This window comes from Lepidochelys kempii, chromosome 4 (assembly GCF_965140285.1).
Source record: "Lepidochelys kempii isolate rLepKem1 chromosome 4, rLepKem1.hap1, whole genome shotgun sequence".
NCBI lineage: Eukaryota > Metazoa > Chordata > Testudines > Cheloniidae > Lepidochelys > Lepidochelys kempii.
Window position 1 is genome coordinate 61,412,568 of NC_136383.1, and position 21,164 is coordinate 61,433,731.

At 41.8% G+C, this 21,164-nt stretch overlaps 1 long non-coding RNA gene across 1 annotated transcript in view; it reads right to left on the reverse strand.

The window, feature by feature from the left end:
• Positions 1-19,531: 19,531 nt before the first annotated feature.
• Positions 19,532-21,164, reverse strand: part of LOC140910482 (uncharacterized) — a 126,197-nt gene continuing 124,564 nt past the window's right edge. Inside the window, exon 4 of the long non-coding RNA XR_012158605.2 lies at positions 19,532-19,667. This is a non-coding gene — a long non-coding RNA (uncharacterized LOC140910482). The remainder of the gene's footprint in view (positions 19,668-21,164) is intronic.

The window sequence follows — 21,164 nt, forward strand, 5'->3', positions numbered from 1 at the left end:
GATACTTAACATGGAGAAATAGATTCAATTTGTGTAATGACCCAACCACTCCCAGTCTCGATTCAAGCCCAAGTTAATGGTATCCAGTTCACAAATTAATTCCAGTTCAGCAGTTTCTCATTGGAGTCTGTTTTTGAAGCTTTTCTGTTGCAAAGTTGCCACCTTTAAGTCTGTTACTGAGTGACCAGAGAGGTTGAAGTGTTTTCCTACTGGTTTTTGAATGTTATGATTCCTGATGTCAGATTTGTGTCTGTCATAAATATAAAGGGAAGGGTAAACACCTTTAAAATCCCTCCTGGCCAGAGGAAAAAATCCTCTCACCTGTAAAGGGTTAAGAAGCTAGGATAACCTCGCTGGCACCTGATCAAAATGACCAATGAGACAAGATACTTTCAAAAGCTGGGGGGAGGGAAAAACTGTCTGTCTGTGTGATGCTTGTGCCGGGGACAGAACAGGATTGGAGTCTTAGAACTTAATAAGTATCTAGCTAGATATGCATTAGATTATGATTGGGGTGCAAGGGTTGGGAGGATTTTTTTGGGGGAAAGACGTTTCCAAACAACGTTTTCCCAATAAACCCAGATAAATGTTTGGTGGTGGCAGTGGAAATCCAAGGGCAAAGGGTAAAATAGTTTGTACCTTGGGGAAGTTTTAACCTAAGCTGGTAAAAGTAAGCTTAGGAGGTTTTCATGCTGGTCCCCACATCTGTACCCTAGAATTCAGAGTGGGGAAGGAACCTTGACAGTGTTCATTTATTCTTTTGCGTAGAGACTATACATTGGCCAAACTGGTAAATATATTGGTAAATATATTATCATTTGGGACTACGTGTTGAGGTTTCTTAGGTAAATCTGCACACAATGTGATAGATACGTCTCTTAAATAGTAGTTTCCTTAGCTTTTCAAGGTGATTAATTTAAGGTTCCAACTTGTATATTGTCATTTATGATAAGCAACATATTGATCTATAGAACATATTGGAGCCAAAGGGCCAAATTCGCAGCCACATACAAACTACAGAGGGTACAGGTCTGGGATATGAGTGCAATGGTGACTTAAATCTCACTCATATCTCATATCCATTCCAATAGTAAGGAGGATGCTTAACTGCTGTTACTGAAGTTGGACATATTTAAATCAGCAGGTTCAGATAACCTGCATCCACCAATTTTAAAAGATGTGGTCACTGGACCATTAATGTTGATTTTTATTAAATCTTGGAACACTGGGAAAGTTCCAGTGGACTGGAAGAAAGCTAATGCTGTGTCAATACTATAATATTTAAACAGGATGACCCAAGTAATTACAGGATCATCAGCCTGTCTTTAGCCCCGTGTAAAATAAAGGTACAGCTGATATTGGACTCAATAAAAAAATAAAGGAGGGTAATATAATTAATATCAATCATCCTGGGTTTATGGAAAATAGATTTTGTCAAACTACTTGATGTAGTTTATGATGAGATTACAAATTTGGTGGATAAAGGTAATAATATTGATGTAATGTACTTACACTTCTGTAAATCATTTGATCTGGAACCACATGACATTTCGATTAGGAAAACAGAACAACACAAAATCATCATGGTATGGAAGGCAGAGCTGGGCAGAACCTTGAGATAAGGACAAGGGCAAGATTCTTACGTTCAAAACCTCAGGTGGTGTAATCCAACATAGTTCCACTGACTTCAGTGGAGCAATGCTGCATTACATCAGCTGAAGATCTGACCCTTTAACATGATATGGCAGGTAAGGAGGGACAGATTTTGCTTTTGGTTATACTGCTGTAAATCTGAAATAATTTAATTTACTTCAGTGAAATGAAAGCAGTATCTGGCCCAGTGGAAGATTTCAAATGGGGCGTGAAATCCAAATACCAAGCAACTTTCTTAGTTAATTGGAATCACATTGGTCCCCAAAACAAAGGCTAAATTAAAATGTTGTGATTCCCTGTAACATTAGGAAGGAAGCCTCTTTCTATCAAAAGAATGGCTGGGAAGGCCACAGTTCCAGGAGTGAATAAAGTACCTCTTATCCTGAAACATCTATAAGGTGCTTTGAACCCCAAATGTACAGTAGAATCAATGGGATCTGATGATGCTCAGAGCAGGGTACTTAGTACTTTGTAGGGTTGGGTCACAAGAGAAGATGGAGTGACACAGTACTGGTGAAGAATAATGCTGATCAGGTTGAAAAATAAATACAAACACTAGCCATAGGTAACAAAATAAACTAAAATAGTACTTTGTTCCTGATTATCAAACAGTGTTAAATGCTATGGAGATCAGGCATTTTACACTCAGCTCAGCTGGCACCCTTTGCTAGCAGAGAATTTCTCAGTTGCTTTAATCTTTAGTGGCATTCTGAGTCAAAAAGACACTAATTTGGCTTGAGAATTTCTAAAGAGGATGTGTTGAAAGTCTGCAAAGAAGTCATACAATTGTGACCTTGCTATTTATTCAAGAGCGGAATATCCTATAATTATACTCTTCATCTGGGGACTTCAGAGTTCTTTAAAAGGTAAGTAAGTAGCAGTATCCCTATTTTACAGATGGGGAAACTGATAGAGAGATTAATTGATTTACTTAAGGTCAAACTACAAGCCATGCATGGTTAGAAATAGAACACAGGTCTCCTCATTTCCAGTCCCCGGTTCTAATCACAAAATCAAATTCACTCTCTACAATAACTGCCCCTTCTGACACTCATTATTTTCTTGGATTACAGTGAATATAAAATTGTGAAACAGTTCAGTGGAAGTATGTGACAGGGTGGCTGGTTTCTTTAAGAAGGAATGGGGTCTGGTGCACTGATTACCTGCTGCCAAACTGGTCTTAAGGGTAGCTTATAAAGAGTAAGACAAGAGAAATAGAAAGAGGGCTATCTATTGCCCCTCTCAGCCCTGGGAGGTGAGGATAAGAGTGGGATTTAAGTGCCGGCCAGGCCATGGCACATTCCCAGCCATGATATGTGCAGCTGGTAGTTAAGACTACTGCATCCACAGCTGCAATAATGCAGCAAAAGCCCTTCCCATTACCTCTTTTGACTGGAAAGGCAGGAAAAAACCAGCCTGTTGACAACCCTTTTCATACTGTGGGTACATCTGTGCTGTAGATAAAGGGGTAGCTTTAATTTAGTTTACACACATAATAGCAGTGAAGATTCAGGCTAGCAACTCAAGTATGTAACCAGTGTCCCCAGTGGGCTTGTTTGGGGGCAGCTAGCATTGGCTGAAATGTGTGCCACCACCTCTTCACTGTCGCTTCCACACTAGCTAAATTAAAGCTAGCACAAGTATACCTATCCCTGACATACACACTTTAATTTGCAATGTAGATGTACCCTATGTGTCAGTGGGAGCTGGGTGCCTAACTCTGGCTTTCTGCTTCTACTCACAGCCATAATCCAATCAATGCCTAGTTCCTGTGTTTGCCATCAGTTCCTAGGGAAACCCTTCAGCCTTCATGGCTCAGTTTCTACTCCTACCTTGCCATGCTGGTCTATGTCTTGGGCAGTGGTGGCTTCTATTGTTTTAGCTACCACTAAACAAAGGGGAATTTAATCACTCCCTCATTTAGCTGTGCTAGCTGAATGAAATGCAGCTATCAGCTTCAGTGAAGGCTGTGGTTGCTCAGAGATCCAAGACACACTTCCACTCAGCTGTCAACACCCTCCAACATGACAGTATAGTGGAGTCCCAATGGCATTGAAAACCCTCAAAGGGTGAAACACAGGGTTGATATGTATCTGCTAAAAATTTTAAGAACAATCTTGGGCTGCCATGCCATCAAAGAGGCTTTTACAATCTTTTTTCACTTTTTGAACTGACTTTTTGTTCAGTCCCTCTAGATTCCCCTCTGGGTAGTACTCATAGGTGCTGGAACTAGGGGTGCTATGGCTGCTGCCGCACCCCCTAGCTTCAAGTGGTTTCCATTACATACAGGGTTTACAGTTTGGTTCAATGGCTCTCCTCACCTCCACTATAATTATTGTTCCAGCACCCCTGGTAGTACTGACCATGACAGTAAGCTTCCCTGTTTATGTTCTTTGGTCAACTGTAGAGTTTATACAAAGTTATCTAGCTCTGACTTTGATGTAGAAAAGTTGATGAAATCAAAACTAGGATGAAACATGTTTTCATAGTTTTTTATCTGCTATTTAATTTCCTAACATCAGGTTAAACATAGGCCGTTGTAGTCAGAAACCAACACTCTGACCTCCAAAAGGTATACAGGCCTATATCCTCAAAGGAATTGGACCTGGGCCATTGTCCTTCCTCAGGAAAACCCCTTCTATAGTATTTGCTGTGGCCATCTGTCATAGTCATAGAGTTTGAGGCAAGAAGGGACCATCAGATCCTCAAGTTAATATGAAGTAAACCTGTTTTGTTTGTTCATTCAATAAAATAAAAATAATACAGCTTTATCTCATAAGACATTTTTCAAATGTTCCCCAACGTTATCCCAGATGTATCCCAAAACTTTGTATGCAGTTGAACTAATACAAGTATACTCTTAGCTGAAGGCAAAAGTAAAAGGGTATTTTCAGATGAGATTTGGAGAGTGATGAAGACTATATGAGTTAGAAGAAAGTTGTTCAATATGGCAGGAGTTGCAGAGGAGAAGGCTCTCATCAACAGTGCAAAACCTCTCTGGAAAGAAAGAGAAGGCTGGTGTTAAGAGAGTAGAAAAACAAGGAGATGGGAAGGTTTTTTTATGGTTTAAAAAAAACAGCAATAATTCAGAATTAACTTAGAACTTTATAGCACTTTTCACCATAGCTCTGAAAGCATTTTACAAAAGTGGTCAAGCATTATCAGGCCCATTTTTACTGATGGAATAACTAATGCAATGAGAGGTCAAATGAATTACCATGGCCCCATAGATATTCAGTGACAGAGTTGGGAATATCACCAAGACTCCCAGAATTGTGCTCCATCTACTAGATCACAGATGGAAATCTGAACTCAATCTTAAAATGAATAGCAGGATAGTGGAGCATGGGGAGGGTGGAGGATGATGTGACTGTGCTTCATGGTATATGCAAGAAAGTGCATGGCATCAGCATTCTGCAGATGCTGGAATCTGGAAAGCTGAAGCTTGAAGAAGGCCTGGAGAAATTTCATTAGCAGAGTTTAAGCCATTCTATGGGAAATTCCAATATTTTGATTTTTTTTTCATTCTGAATCAGAACAAAAAGTCTAAATTTACAGTAAACCAGAAATTCTGAAACATTTCAATTTGGAAACATTTAAATGTTTTATTTAGATGATGGTTTAATTTTGATAATTCAAAACGTTTCATTTCAAGAAGGTAAAAACATTTCATTTTAATAAGATAACTTTTTTTGCAATAATGTCAAAATATTGTAAAATATTCACTGTAACACATGCAATGTATACTATATTAATATTTAATATAAAAGTGTTATGAAACAAAGTAATATGAAATGATGAAGTCAAAACAAAATGTTTTACCTTATCAAAACAAATGGGAAAGTTGCTTTCAGCTTTCTCCTATTGAAAAAGTAGTCAAAATCAACACATTCCCATGAAGCATTTTGACTTGGAGGAATCCGCATTTTCTGGAACCACTTGAAGATTTTTCAACCAGCCTCTATTAATCAGTGAAAGAAAAATGATATGAAGATATGGGTGATGATTTTTGCAGTGGACTAGTCACAACAGACCCATACATGGGAGATGTAGCAGAGGTAACCATGTTAACCAGAGGTAACCCCACACTGGCTAGTAAGAGATTAATGGAGCCCTGGGGAGACTGTGGAGAAAACAGCCAATTAGAGAGGGGCTGTGAGGAGCAGCCAATCAGGGATGAGCAGGCTCATATAAGAAGGGCTGCTGGGCCAAACAGCTGTAGTTGTTCCCTGGAGCTCAAGGAGGGAGTACTGACTGCCTTGCATGAGGAGGCAAGCTAGCATGTTGGACAGAGAAGTGCTGGGCAGGATCAGAGGAGAAAGTGTGAGCTCCTGGCTGACTGCTAAGACTGGCATACTGAAGCCCTCAGATAAGAGAAGAAAAGGTGCTGAGGTTGTGGGGAAGTGGCCCAGGAAAATAGACTGAGAGGTTGGAAGGGATGCAGTGCATGGCTGCCATTTACAGGGTCCCTGGGCCAGGATCTGGAGTAGCGAGCAGGCCTGGGTCTCCTCCTTCCTTGCCACTGAAGAAGTGGCTGGACTGTGGTACATCCCCCCCAGAAAGGGACACAGAGTGTGGCACAGCTGGAGGGCTGTATCCTGAAGAAGATGTTGTGGTCCTTGGAATGACATCTTTCCAGGAGCAGAAGTGACAGTGGTGAGACATCACCAGAAGAAGGTGCATTGGCTAGCAGAGCTAATCCCTGGGACAGCCAGCAGTAGATGCTGCAGAGGTGAGTCACACCCCATCACAGAGGGATTTTTGTAGGAAGAGGGGAGTTCAAGATCATGAATGATATTAAGGTTATGGGGTTATTTAGTAGCTTCAGCTCTTAACCAGAGCTTCAGTTTTATCTATCTCAACATAGCCATCAATCTAGAAACCACTGTACTAACTAAGCAGCCCTCATGTTCCACCACAAAAGTGGGCAGCATTTAAAAAGCAACCCAACCTAATACATAGCTATCAACCATCCCTCAAATATTTGTGGCTGCCCTGTAATGTCAGCTCATTTCCGTGTCAAATCTGGAAGCAGCAGCAGCAATGTTTATCAGTTCAGCTCCTGTTAACACTTCAGATACAAATCCATGTTTTCAGGAGTTTATAGCCAACACCATAAAAATGTGTTGCAGACTGAATTTGGCATGTATAAGAAGAATTTAAAATGACAGTATGAAGGAGGTCTAAAAAGTAGTTATTCTGCATGCCTCATGGGTTCTTTTCTACTAGTAATGATATTATAAAGATCTGAACACACAAACATAATGCCCTCTCCTGGTGCTAGACTTGAGGACATGGGGTTCTATTAGTAACTTCAGCCAGTAAGTGGTTGACAGTAAATCAACTCTTTAAACTACGCTCTGTTTCAGTCATCTTGTTTGGCTATGTGTGAAAACTGATTTTCATAGCTGCTGTTGTGGAAGGAAAATGAATCTCTGACAGTGTGGTGAGGACATGATAGTTAAGCACATTGGACTGACTTTTCAAAACTGGGTGTCCATAGTTAGGCTGCTTGTCACACAGTGAGCTGGCTCTTTAAGAGGAAGGGAGCTCAGTTGCACCTGCCAGTCTTAGCCCACCTCTCCCGGTTGAAGGAATTAATAGAGGGGTCACATGACTGAAGTATATAATTCAGAACTAGGCGTGCTGGGAGATACCAAAAGCAGCATGAGATCAGTGATGGAAAGTCTCAAAGGTGGAGATGGGTTGTGGGAGTTATCCAGACATAAAGCCTTGTTGTAGCTCTTGGGTAGAAGGCTTCAGGGAGCAGAGCCACCTAGGTGTGGGGAGCTAGGCCTGCTACAGGACAGTGTCAGCAAGGACAGAACTAAGAACCCTGCAGCAAGGATTGTGAGTAGAGCTATGAACATGATTGACTTACTGGCTTGCTGGTATTCAAAAAAAAGTTGGGGTTGAACTGAAACTTTTTGGGATTCTTGGAGAATTGAAAAAAGTGGAAAATGTTTGGGGGTTGAATGAAACATTTTGTTTAGACTTTAGGCGTTTTGAACGCTGCTTAGTAAAAGCAAAGGAAGTGACGGGCTTGACTCTCAAAACCAGGGAGGTTGTGCTGACTCTAAATCCTCTTGTCGCGGGAGGGCTAACTTGCCCAGGGCTTGCTCAAGAAAAACCACAGAGGAGGAAGTGGTAGTACTGGTGGTGCTGCAGCCCCCACTAGCCCAGTGCTAAGAACATTTATCCAGCATATGGGAGACCCAGGTTCAAATCCCCACTCTGCCTGGTTCAGAGCAGGGACCTGAAACTAGGTTGCCCACCTCCCAGATGAATGCCTTACCTATTGGGCTACCGGAGGGTATTCTGGTGTGGTGGAAATTATTCTTTTTTTCTGTGTACTACTTAAATAGTCAATTGGGCAGAAAGAGAATGACCCGTGGATATGGTACTCGCCCATTATGTGGGAGACCTGGGTTCAAGTCCCTGCCTTGAATCATCCAGATTGAGAGGTTGAACCCAGGTGTCCCACACTGGGTGAGTCCTCTAACCACCATAGACTTCTCCTCTTCCCTTTGTTCAGGTGTACTCTGAGTACTGGATCAATCCCTGCAGGTGAGATAGGCAGAGGAGCAGCTATTTTATGAATCCCACTGGGACTTAGGTGTGCATGGCCTAAGGGTCGAGCTGTTCAGTGGTGTCAGGACATAGATACCTTTGCACGTGTCTACCAGCAAAAACTCGGGTGCCTATAGGGGTAGGTGGTGGTTTTGTGAATGCGACTGGTGCCTAAATGTTGCAATTAGGTGCATCGCTCCCCCTTGTGAATCTAACCCATCTTCTGTAGGGTCTTGAACAAAAAAACATGGACAATGATAGGAGAGGAGTGATTGACTTCTAGACCAATGTCTCTTACTTGGATTTTTCCCTCTACTTCAGAGTGAAAGTTTCACTTCCTGCCGGGATGCCCCATAACTAAAAAATGAACAGGCCCCTAAAACAAATTCCTCCTACACTTCAAGGAAATTTGATATTTTTGTGTCTTCAGAGGTGTATCAAGAAAACTACTGGAAATTTCTCATTTTGATCTGCAGCCATTTATGTACATGCCAAGTCAGAATAATAGGAAACTAAAAAATTAGTAGCAAAGTGAACAATAATATTTAGAAAACTGCATGTTTTTGGGGTGTGGGGAGGAATTGTACCTCTTTCTAAACTGGACACATCACCTCCAATTGAATATTAAATCCAGAACTCTAGCATTTCATTTTTAATAGCCTTACTGCTGTCTCAACAAAGTAGCAAAAATCTGCCTCCTTCTCTACGTAGATTTCCTCAAACCCATGAAAACTCCTTTTGGATGGAAGTGCTTAAGTAGTTTGAACTATAAGAATCCACCAAACTCTAGGAAGGAATTCTCCTCTGTAGTGGATCTTCCTCTGTCCTTTGAAAATTGAAAACACATCTGGGAAATGTTAGATGCACATCTACACATTCAGTTCTATGTATACAAAATAAAATATTTCACTAGATGTTACTAGTGCAGGGACTGATGTATAGAGCATATTTAACTGATTCTAATGAGTAATGGAAGTGTCATCTAAACAAATGTGTTTCACACATTTTGGGGTTCTCCAAAACTTGACACCATCTGTCTGAACCATTTTGCATCTGCTGAGAACTTTAACTTAACTCTTCATATTATAATGTAATTATACACTGAAAGGTTAGTGTAAAACTTAGGTTCCATGTCAATGATTTCCATATCTGCTTTGTTGACAAGTAAAAGTTTTTGTTTTTTCCTCCCCATGCACCCTCTAAATTCAACCTGAATCTGTTGTCTTTCTGGATCACACATCATCTGTGTATTATGCAAGAATAATATCACCATATTCACTATACCAGTCAGAAAGCAACTGAAAATTAACTCTGCTGATGGTATGGAAGCCAGATAAAAATCCAGTTCATTGTCTCAAATTGCTCTTAAAATATATATTTCTGAATACACACAGACGGTCACTTTTGTGACTTTAAACGTTATGGATGATCAAACTGGTTCCAAATGCTTGCTTGTTTATTAGAACCAAACCTTGTTTTACTCCTGCTGTCTGATTGGGAGTGTAATTAGTTGTGCTGAAATAGCCTGAGACTGTTCCCAAAACTTTGGCAGGGACATGCAGCAGAAGTGCTGGAAAGCTGATCAAGGCCTGCTCTCACAAACAGAGGTCTTGGCTAATTCAGGTAAACTTCAAATAGGTGCCTTATCCAAAATGAACATCGATTTTGAACCTTTTCAGAGTTGCACAATAATAAATAGGATTCCAGAAACCTTGGTACTACATGGTGGCCATCTTAATACATTAACCTCACTAACAATAGCCAGGAAGGTGATTAACCCCCTTATTCTTGAATCAAACCACAGCACTGCAATTATAACACAGCTAAATACATACCCACAAAAACGGCAAGTTGGAATGAAGTGTTAAATTTTAAACATTAGTAAGCTTCCTCCCCACCCACCATTATGGAATTGGTTGTAAATTTTTCAAATCTAATCAGAATGGAAGTTACTCTGCCAGAAGAAATTGATTAGCAGGCAGTACAGACGCAGGCCCTGTGTAGCTGGGAAAACTAAAATATAATGACACTGTGTGCTCAATTCTAGGTTTAAGAATGAGGTAATATAGAATATGCTAATGAAATCAAGACTCAAACAATAGAGGACTATAAAGAAATAGGGAAGAAATTAAGAAATGCACTTTTCCTTGCAGGGGCAGGATATACAAATGATTGGAAACACTCACTCCTGTCCAGAAGATCCTAAACTCTATCGGACAGCTGGCTGGGTTGAGAGAGACACTTTATACTATTATGTCAAATCTTCAGGTAACTTAGCCAATACTCAGAGCAACTAAGTTCACAGCTGAGCTTCCTGAGCTCATAATATTTTAGTCTAACTGTGTTTATATTCTGCTTAATGTTTTTGTTTGTGATTCTCTTTATTTTTTTTAAGGTATGCTAGGTAGGTTTAGCTTTTGTTCTTGATAATTTGGATCACCTGTGTGGAATGTTCCTGGGGACAATCACAGCCACCTAGGGAAGTAAATTGGCTTCTGAATTTAGTGGTAGAAGCTGGAGTGAGGTAATGAGTTTCAACCCTCAGGCAAAGGAAAGAGCTTGTGATCCCCTCCCTGAAAGGTAATATGAAGAGGCTGGCTACAGTAAGTGTGGGCACATGGTCTGAAAGCCACAAAAGGACCTAGGAGTGTAACTCACCACTTTAGGAGCCTGAGTACAAAATTTAGGTGCCACTGAGATCCTCAGTCCATGCTGAGCTGCTTCCTAACCAATTAGGCATCTGAACTCACTTACCCTTTGAATTTTCCCAAAGAAAGCACCTAAGCTTCTGCTTACGGGCATGCACATTGCTGCCTCGTGCAGATGTCTGTATGCCTATGATCTGGTGGGAACCTCAGACCAAGTGATGATGGGCATTCCCCTGCCTCGTGCCTGCAGGGCCCAGTCAGGTAGGTGTGCTCAGAATATGCCTACCAGATTGGGTCTCATACAAAATCTGGCTGGAGGAGGAGGAAATGATGTTTTTTCTGTGCCACCTCCTTTATAACTTTTAGCCCAGTAATTGGAGCACTCACCCAGGATGTGGGAGACTGCCTGATAGGGAGAGAAGATTTGAACAAGGATGTCCGCCTCTCAGGACAGTGTCCTAATCACTGATATGATACGTGATATTCTGATGTGGGGCTTCCAGTCTCTCCTGTTGAAGCTGTTTCACTTTGGGTAAATAACTAGTCATTAGAGAAGGCCAAAGAGTCCTCCCTTTCTCTGACCTAATGAGTATTTAAGTATGACTACTGGTTAGCTTAAGTGGCTCCCCAACTAGCATGCTGGCTTTTTGTGGATCTCATTCTTAGGAGCCTGTCTCTCCTCTCTCCCTATTCATTGTCCAGTGTGCCTGGGCACCTAACTCAGGCTTTGCAGATTCTTATGACTTTCTAGATGCCGAAAAGTTAAATGTTGCAACACTGAGCATCACAATGCCAAAGTCCCTTTGTTGGTCTGGGCCATGAAGAACTCAATGACTGGAAGAGTACAAGACCTGTTTAAATGTAATTTATTTGTAAAGTTTTTAATTGTTCTGACTGTAGGATACTCTTCCAGTAGCACACACTGAGGTCTGATTTTTTCCTTGCACACTGACTTCACACTCCATGCCAGGGGTAATGGATTATTCCAAAAAGTGGGGTGGCCACGAGGCCCTGCCCCCCCGCCAAGCCGGAGTCAGGTCAGAGAGCCGCAGACCCTCCACCTGCCCAGGGTCAGGGGGCCTGAGAGCAGTCTCCGGCCTGTGTCCTCATCCCCCAGACTTCCCTACCCTGGGCAGATGGAGGGTCTATGACACCCCACAGCTGCCAGGATGGCTCTTACACCAAGCCGTCTCTGGCTTCTGGCCTGGTCTGGGGGTGAGACCTCAGCAGCCAAAGAACTGCAACTTGGCCATAGTAAGAGCCTCCTGGGCAGCTGTGGGGAGCCATGGACCCTCCACCTACCCTGGACAGGTTGCCTGGGGAGTGGGGACACAGGCAGGGGCTGCTATTGGGCTCCCCCCACCCTGGGCAGGTGGAGGGTCCGTGACTCCCCACAGCTGTCCAGGCAGCTCTTACCCAGACCAGGCTCCAGATTCTGCTCTGGCCAAGGGGCGGGTACTCTGGGGGGAAGAGAAGAGGCAGGGGACTGGGCTATGACCCCTTGCTCCCCTCACTCCAGTGCCCCTGCTCCAGGACTAATTCCATTTCTCCAGTAGGCCTCATTCTCCACTGCCTTTACACCATGGGCCAGATCCTCTGCTGAGTGCAAACTGGACTATCTGTATAGATGTCAGTGGAGCAACACCTATTTACACCTGCTGAGGCCCCCTGTGTAGTCACTTACAACTCTGAAAGAGACCTAGTAGAGAATGATGCTACAGTCCCTTGCCATGGGCTGTACCTGAATATTACAATAAAGCCCATAATTATCTAAGGCAGGGGTGGGCAAACCTTTTGGCCCAAGAGCCACATTGGTGAATAGAAATTGTATGGCAGGCCACGAATGCTCACAAAATTGGGGTTGGGGTGTGGGAGAGAGTGTGGAGCTGGTGATGAGAGGTTTGGGGTACAGGAGGGTGCTCCAGGCTGGGATTGAGGGGATTGGAGAGCAGGAGAGGGATGGGGGATGGGGCAGGGTATTGGGGCATGGGAAGAGGCTCAGGGGGTACAGGATCTGAGCAGCACTTACCTCAGGTGGCTCCCAGAAGCAGTGCCACATCCATTCTCTGGCTCCTATGCGGAGGTGCGGCCAGGTGGCTCCGCATGCTGCCCCATCTTCAGGCACTGCCCCTGCAGCTCCCATTGTAGCATATAGTAGCCAGAGAGGGGCCATGCCATGCTTCCGGGAACTGCAGAGTCCGGCCCCGGAGCCTGAGTGGTGTGGTGTGCGGCTCGTGGGCCAGCTTAAAACGGCCCACGGGCCGTAGTTTGCCCACCCCTGATCTAAGGCAACTCTGCTGATTTTTTTTTTTTCAATCATTGCACAAATCTAAGCAGTTCAGCAGTTTCTTTCAACTTTATCAACTAAGGCTAGGGATGCTTTGCAGTTCAACATACCCTACAAGTTAACTGGCATTCTTTTTCCTGTTTAAAAATTACTAACTATTGGCCTACACTTAATGATAGATCAACATAGCTATGCCAGTCGGGGTGGAAAAAGCACACCCCTGATTGACATAGCTATACCAGCCTAACCCCTGTGCAGACACAGCTATGTTGATGGACGAATGCTTCTATTGATATTGGTAATTTTGTTTGTGGAAGTGTGTTCCTACTGACTGGGGGAGGTTCTGTAGGTTGTGTGTTAACTACTGGGTTATACCAGCATAGCTATGGCACCATGGCTAGCTAGTATAGATTCAGTGTAGATACAGCCAAAGAATCCTGGAGATCTGGCCCTCACAGAATAGACCATGGGGCCTGCCCAGAAACTGTGAGGACTAGGGACAGGGAAAGCCTGGGATGAGTGTGGATCTTAGGAGCTAGCAGAAGATGTCAGGGTCTTCACAGCAGCCATCTCACTGCCCCCCTCACATACACACATCCTACTCCCCAGCAGCATGGCTGCCAATGATTCCCTAGGGCACTGAAAGTTCTGGCCCTGCTGATCTTAAAAATGTAGATGCTGTTTAACATCCTCATTAGTCACTAATGAGCTGGAAGGTAGTTCCTCATCCTCCTTTGACATGAATATAACATCCTACTTTACTTGGAAAAGTCTGCAGGACTAGTGTGAAGATCATGTGTGATATCCCCTGTCCCAGGCCTCATTCAGTTCAGTCATTGCCTAGTCACTTAGTTCCCACTCCCCACAGAGTATGCAGGAGTGAGGGATTGGTCCCACAGAGGCAGAGGAGAAATCCATATTGAGAGAATTCCTTCCATGAATGGTGGCTGAGGGACAGTCCATCTTCCCATGCACATTGTTTTTTAATTCTTCTACCATTACACTTGTAAAGCATAGTATTTAAATCATTTTCACCATTTCAGACTTCCTCATGAATTTGTTTGAAGTCTATCATCAGCATATCAGGATCATATAAAAGTACTTTCACACTGTGATAATCGTAATTCTGTTTTATTGCTCTGGGAAGAGCACTTTCATCTAGACAGGGATCCTTAATTCAAATCACTTTAGGGTCACTTAAGTTTGTCAAGTGGCATTTAGTAATCAGTGAGTTATAAAATCGCATCTAAAGTTAGAAATTCAAATAATGGTAACAATTCATCAGTCGTTTAATTCAATTCAAAACCCAATTTCCCCAGATTAAGACACAAAATCCAGTCACGTGCATGCACACATACAAAATGTGACATTGCAAACTCTCCCTATACACACTAATGATTTTTATAGTGGCCTTTACTTGCTTCTGAAATGCATCCCCTAGTTATAACCACTGATAATCAACTTACCTTTTTTTTCCTCTTCAGGTTTACTAAACTTACGTTTTAAGTCATAAACTACAGTAAATATTTTAGGATTCTAATTTCCTATTGGATCAAGCTAAGCTCTGACGTTTTCCCTCTGGTATCTGACACTTTAAAGCTATTTAAGTATTCAATTCAGGCTACGTCCTGCCCTGAACACACTTCCTTAACTTTGCCTCTGCATGTTCGCTACCACTTCCTGTTTAAGCTGTAAGGGGCTGGTCTCAGTTCATATAGTGAGGGGTTTCCCCCCCTACATTGCACATAACAAATGCCAAGGTCTCAGCACTCTTAATAATCACTTAGGAGCAGAGCTAGTGCTAGGCATAAGAAGACTAAGCAATTGCTTAGTGCCCAGAGCAGCTCAAGGAGGCCCCCTATTAATTATTAGTATGTGTTCGGGGAGAGGGCAAAATATTCCTGCTTAGGGCCCCCAGTGGGCTAGCACTAGCCTGCTTAGGATGAAGAGCATCTAGTCATTAGGCGCAAATAGAGCTAATCCTCGCCAATAATGCAACAATTGTCAGATATATTGCAGACTGAATTCTGTGTGGCTGAAGTACAGCAGCTTGCAGTGCAAGCGGTAACCACCATGAGACTTCTGGTGTGGCTCAAGCTGTTCCAGCTCTTGGAGACTGCCTTATGCTTGCATTTCGTGAGTGTCTACTGGCTCTACAGCATGTAGACCGGAAGCAGCCGTGAGGAGTCCCACACACAAAATAGACTTCTGGGGGGCTAATTCAGGTTTGCACCACAAAGGCAGAATACACGTGGCCCCTGAAGCATCCAAACCTTGAAGGCCCTGCAGTGTATGGGCTGTAAACAGGGGCGGCTCTATCACTTTTACCGCCCCAAGCAGTTGCTGCCAAATTGCCGCCACGGACTGCCACCCCGTTCTCAGTGCCACCCAAGCACCTGCTTGGAAAGCTGGTGCCTGGAGCCAGCCCTGGCTGTAAACAGATGAGGGAAGAGGCACAGAACAGAGAAGTGTGGCTTTTGAAGGGTTAATGCAAATCTACCCAAGAAAGAAAGTATGTGCTCTCTGCATAGTCCTTCCCTGCTGCCTCTGCAAGCCAAGCAACAATGGAATGGGGGAGGAAAGACAGTAGGGTGGAGCTAGATTTGAAGGAGACGGGTCAAACTAGGAGAGAACAGTCAAGAGGAGACAGACTTGGACTATTTTCCCTCAGCCTTATTCTTGTGAATTGGCCCAGTTTTTCCTTCTGGACAGGAGGTGGGAGAGGAAAGAGAATGACCCCTTTTCTTTTTGCATCCCCAGCAATCTTCCATATCACCCACTGAAATACTACCCTATGACAGATCCCCGCCTCCTGACAACAGCAGCTTAGGTTGTCCACTTTGAAATTATAATCAACATACAGCAGAAGGGTGGAAGAGGAGAGCTGAGGAGGTGGGCTGTACCTTGCAACCTGTAGCTTTTGCTTGGACACTGAGTGCTGAGAAATAATTTTCAATCCTTTGTTCCCAATATGAACCTTATTACTCAGACACAAGTAAACATACAGTTAAGGAATGTAGTGAATTAAGCCATGCATATGCTTTCTGTACCTCTGGTACACTTTCTGGTTAACTTAAAATAAAGTTGTCACCTGGAGAACAATATATTCAAGTACAGAAAAGTTTCTTAGGTTAGAGATGATGTTACATGTGAATTCTTTAGTTTGCTATGAATTCTCCATCTCTGTCCATTCATGTTTAGTGGGAATCCTAGAATATCAGGGTTGGAAGGGACCTCAGGAGGTCATCTAGGCCAACCCCCTGCTCAATCCCCAACTAAATCAATCTTGAAGTAGAATTTTCAGTTTGGTTCAGCTGATGTGAAGACTAGGTTTTACTAGTAATACAAGTTGATTCCTTTATGGATTGAAAGCATGAGACTCTAAGGAACATGCCTGTTTCCTAACAGGTCTTGGATGTTATCACAGAGAAGGTCTACATCAGTGGTCAGCCTTCCTGTCTCCTCATTCATTTGGTGTCCAGGTGTTCTTCAATAAGGAAAGGAAGCAAAAGTTTTGAGACCAGGTAAGCAGTTTTATTCATAACTGAGGGTACGCTCACTTTAATTCCTATTTAAAAAATCCTTAACAGTCATCATAGAAGACACTCTTTATGGGTAGTCACACTAGGACAGACAAAGCCAAATAACACACATGCATGGAATCAACCATGAAGGGTAAGATTATGGGCTTGCAGAAATTATTGTACATTGAGGCACAATGGGAGGCAATAGGAGTCTATCTGTCCACTCTCTAGCAGCAGATCAAGTCCACAATCAGAACAAAATATTCTCAAATGCTTTAATCAAATTTATTTGAGGAATTAAAATAAAATACTGGATTGATTGGGAACAAATTGTTGCCTCTAAGATCACTTTCTGCATTTGTGGGAATAATGCCTCTTGCCACTGCCTCCACCCCTTAATGTGGATATGACTCAAAACCAGAGTTTAGTTCTTAAAAGTACCAAAGAAAGTTGGCATTTAAAATTCTGGCTAAGGCCTTCACCCAAGTCCCAGTGAAGTAAGTGGAAATACTCAATGTGATTTCAGCAAGTTTTGGATCAAGCCTCTCTTGCTGAAAGAAAAATGCATTACAATATGTCCCAAAAAAACACCAGTGGTCAGTATGTGATTAAAAAAAACTTCAAAAGATACAGCAAGATGAATTTATTGTTGTAATAAGAAACCCTAGACACTTTTGGAAAGGCTTATCTATGTAGATTAACCAAAGGAACTTCTTTCCAACCTTATTTGAATCTTACTTTTAGGGTCTATATTGAGCTACAACCTTAGTTTCTTCCGAGGCTACTAAAAGTTTTTAAAATTAAATATAGAAACATGACAAAATACAAGCATGTTTCCGAGTGTTTGACTCATTTTCTAGATATCTCTTACTATAAGTGAACAATATGCAGTCAGTATTTCTTTCTGAAGGCAATACATTTTCTTTCTTCACAAAACATCCCATGTATTCTCATACCCTTCTGACACTCTGGCTGAAGATACAATATTGATATTTTTCATCTGTGTTGTGCTTTGAGGAGTTCAGAACAGTCATACTTAAGTGTATGTATAAAGTACTTACTATGATTCAGAAGATGTCCTGTATTATTAACATTAATGTTTGTATAGTGTTGCTGCTGTACAATACAAATCTACACAAAATGTATCATTCGTATTTTTTCTTAATGTGAGGTACTGATGATGCCTTATAAACAGTTATTTCAAGAAATGTTAGGTCAAAAAGAGAATAAAGAAGCCCAAGCCTAGAACGTTTCATAGGGATATGAAGCTTTGGAGCCAGTTGTCAACCCCTGCCTTTGTGCCCATGCTGTGGATGGCCAATACCCGTACCCTTGTGGGTGATGTTAGATAGATACTAGAGACACTGACTGCATTGGGGTGGGGCAGTGTTTTGGGGTAGAGTGAGGGAAGGTTCCCCATGGCTGAGTGCCAGCTGTGGGAAATGGGAAAGGACCATGTTTCCCAAAAACTGTGCTTTAGGCTGACCGTTCTAAATGCAGCTGAGAGAGGTATCAAGGCAAAGAGCTGTCCCCCTCCACCAAGGCAATTGGAAAGGGACAAGAGATTTCTCATGATTCCACAAAATATAACAAGTGTGTTGTGGAATGCCAGCCTGGGGAGACTGGCTTGACCATTTTCTCTCCAAGACAGATCTGTGCTTTAGAGTTGCTCCTGTGCTGGCAAAAAAAGGTGCAGAATGCATGGAGATAAACATGGGGATTAAGGAAATCATGCACTCCCAGCACCACGCCCAACAATTTGAAGATCAGTCAGCCTGGTGTAGGGGGGGTTTACATAAAGGTAAAGGGATTATGCTTCCCTATTATCTGTGTATCTATGGGCTAGGATTTGACCCTTAATATTTAAAGATTTGTCACTTTCAGCATGACAGGCAAAGATGCACATTTACTATGTGTTCCTTTATTTTGCCTCTATTCCTACTTTTTATTCCATTTTAGATTCAAGCAGGCAAACTTTATGGCAGGCCTAAACACAATACTGTGTCCTAGTTACAGATGCCTACCTGTGGAAGTCATTTATTTGTAACTTTAATCCACCAACTTGTTCAAAGATTTTTTTTTTCTTTTAGGTCAATAACAGAATCATTGGGATAGATGAAATTAACTTACATCCCATCCATCTGTGTTTTCTGGCCAATGAGAATTTTTGCAGAATCATTTGGTACATACTCAGTAGCTGGCACTTAATTTAGATACATTCTGAGGTACGCAGTTGAATGCTAAGCACCCAGTACTGTTCCTATTGAGTGGGAGTTCTGCTATTCAAAATCAGTCAGTATGGGGATCAAGCAAACACTCAGACTTTTGTATCTCTTCATTGTTTCTTATGCACTTAAAAGTCACTTCTAAACCAATATCTACAACAACAAAAAAAGAAGCTTATAAATGATTCCTAGGACAAAATAAAGTTTTAAATTAAATAACATTGACAGAAAGGCTGTTTGACAATCATTATACAGCACTTGATATATCAACTTCTTGTTTTCTCCTGTTTGTTCCCATTATGTTTAGTCTGCAAGGAAAACCTTTCCTGACTCTTTGAGGTTTGTGTTGGCCCATCTATTTTATTTTATTTAGAAGCCCCGTACTCACAATAAAATCCCATAGCACTGGCATACAATAGAAAGGAATAAGAATGTTGATGACAGAAGTGGCACCAGAGGGCTCTTTATCATTCTTAGCTACAGATACTTCCAGTCTGAACAAGAGCTTGTTTTTTTTTTCTCCCCCTTGATTTCACCACCATCATATTGTCAGCTTCTCAGGGCTGGAATCTCATACCTTAGATGTGTGGAAAAGCTACAATCAGAAGTGGCAGGTAGGCAGGAAGTTTGCAATAGGTTATCAAAACTGAAGAGTCAAAAAGAAACTTTTAAGGTCAAAAGACAAATGGTTTTTGAGTTTTTTAAAGTACAGGTTTCTATTCCAACTCAATCCACACTTCATCTACTGCTGATCTCATATCTATGGAAGGAAAGGAAGGAAAGTTAGAAAAAAAATTAAGAGTATCTGTAATTAGAATCATAGAATCATAGAATATCAGGGTTGGAAGGGACCCCAGAAGGTCATCTAGTCCAACCCCCTGCTCGAAGCAGGACCAATTCCCAGTTAAATCATCCCAGCCAGGGCTTTGTCAAGCCTGACCTTAAAAACCTCTAAGGAAGGAGATTCTACCACCTCCCTAGGTAACGCATTCCAGTGTTTCACCACCCTCTTAGTGAAAAAGTTTTTCCTAATATCCAATCTAAACCTCCCCCACTGCAACTTGAGACCATTACTCCTCGTTCTGTCATCTGCTACCATTGAGAACAGTCTAGAGCCATCCTCTTTGGAACCCCCTTTCAGGTAGTTGAAAGCAGCTATCAAATCCCCCCTCATTCTTCTCTTCTGCAGGCTAAACAATCCCAGCTCCCTCAGCCTCTCCTCATAACTCATGTGTTCCAGTCCCCTAATCATTTTTGTTGCCCTTCTAAATTCTAAAACTCCGTAAGATATTAACAGCATGGTTTTCATTTTGTGTTCTCAAACTCCATAAATTAGATACCCACTGTTTCTAAGTAGGAGGTAGGACCCTGTATTGGTCCCACCAGAATCAACTATAAACATTCTAATGACTTGCATGGGAGTGCAATTGGGGCCAATGCAACTGAGTGCAAATGATAACTTCATTAGTAACTTTGCTTCAGGATTTTTTCCCCCCACAAAACTTACTTTCCACATCTAGAATTGGCATATTACATCAAACTAAACACACAATAGGCCAGATCAAGCCACTGATTTCTTTTTAACAGGATTGTGCCAATTGATTTAATTAAATGCTGATTCAAAGTTGATACTTTTCTGTAAAAATAACAACTCAAGCTTGAATATATTTTAGGAGAAGTATTGGACATTAAAAAATGGAATCCAGACAAAGAAAAGATCAGTCCAGCAGCAATCAATTGAAAACAAATGTTTTTGCGTGCCTGTAGAGGCCATGGAAGCTGTAGATCACGTTAGTAGATAGGTTTTTTTATCTTTACTCCATCATTTTAGCTTTGCCAACCAGAATTTTTTCCACTTATTTGAATGTGTGTAAGCTAATTCAAGTTCTGATTTTGTAAATACATGGCATACTGTAGAGAATGTTACAAAATGACTATACATGAATGATTTTGTGTTAAAGGCAATCTGAAGTATACCAAACAATTTTTTTCTTAGTTACTGTCCATGCACTGTAGTTTTCATTTGCTAAATTTCAAACTGGTAGAAAAAAATAATGGATACATTTTTAGGGTCAAGCAATGTTTCTTGTTCTGAATTTCAGGGTCATTAATTGAGGTCTTTAGAGCAGCCTAGGGGATATGAACAAACATCTTCCATCCAAATTTAATTAAATTTCATTTAAAATTAAATTATTCTTCATTTAAGTAGTTATTATGACATCAAGTATGCCATCAATCACTGGCTGGATGATTCCCT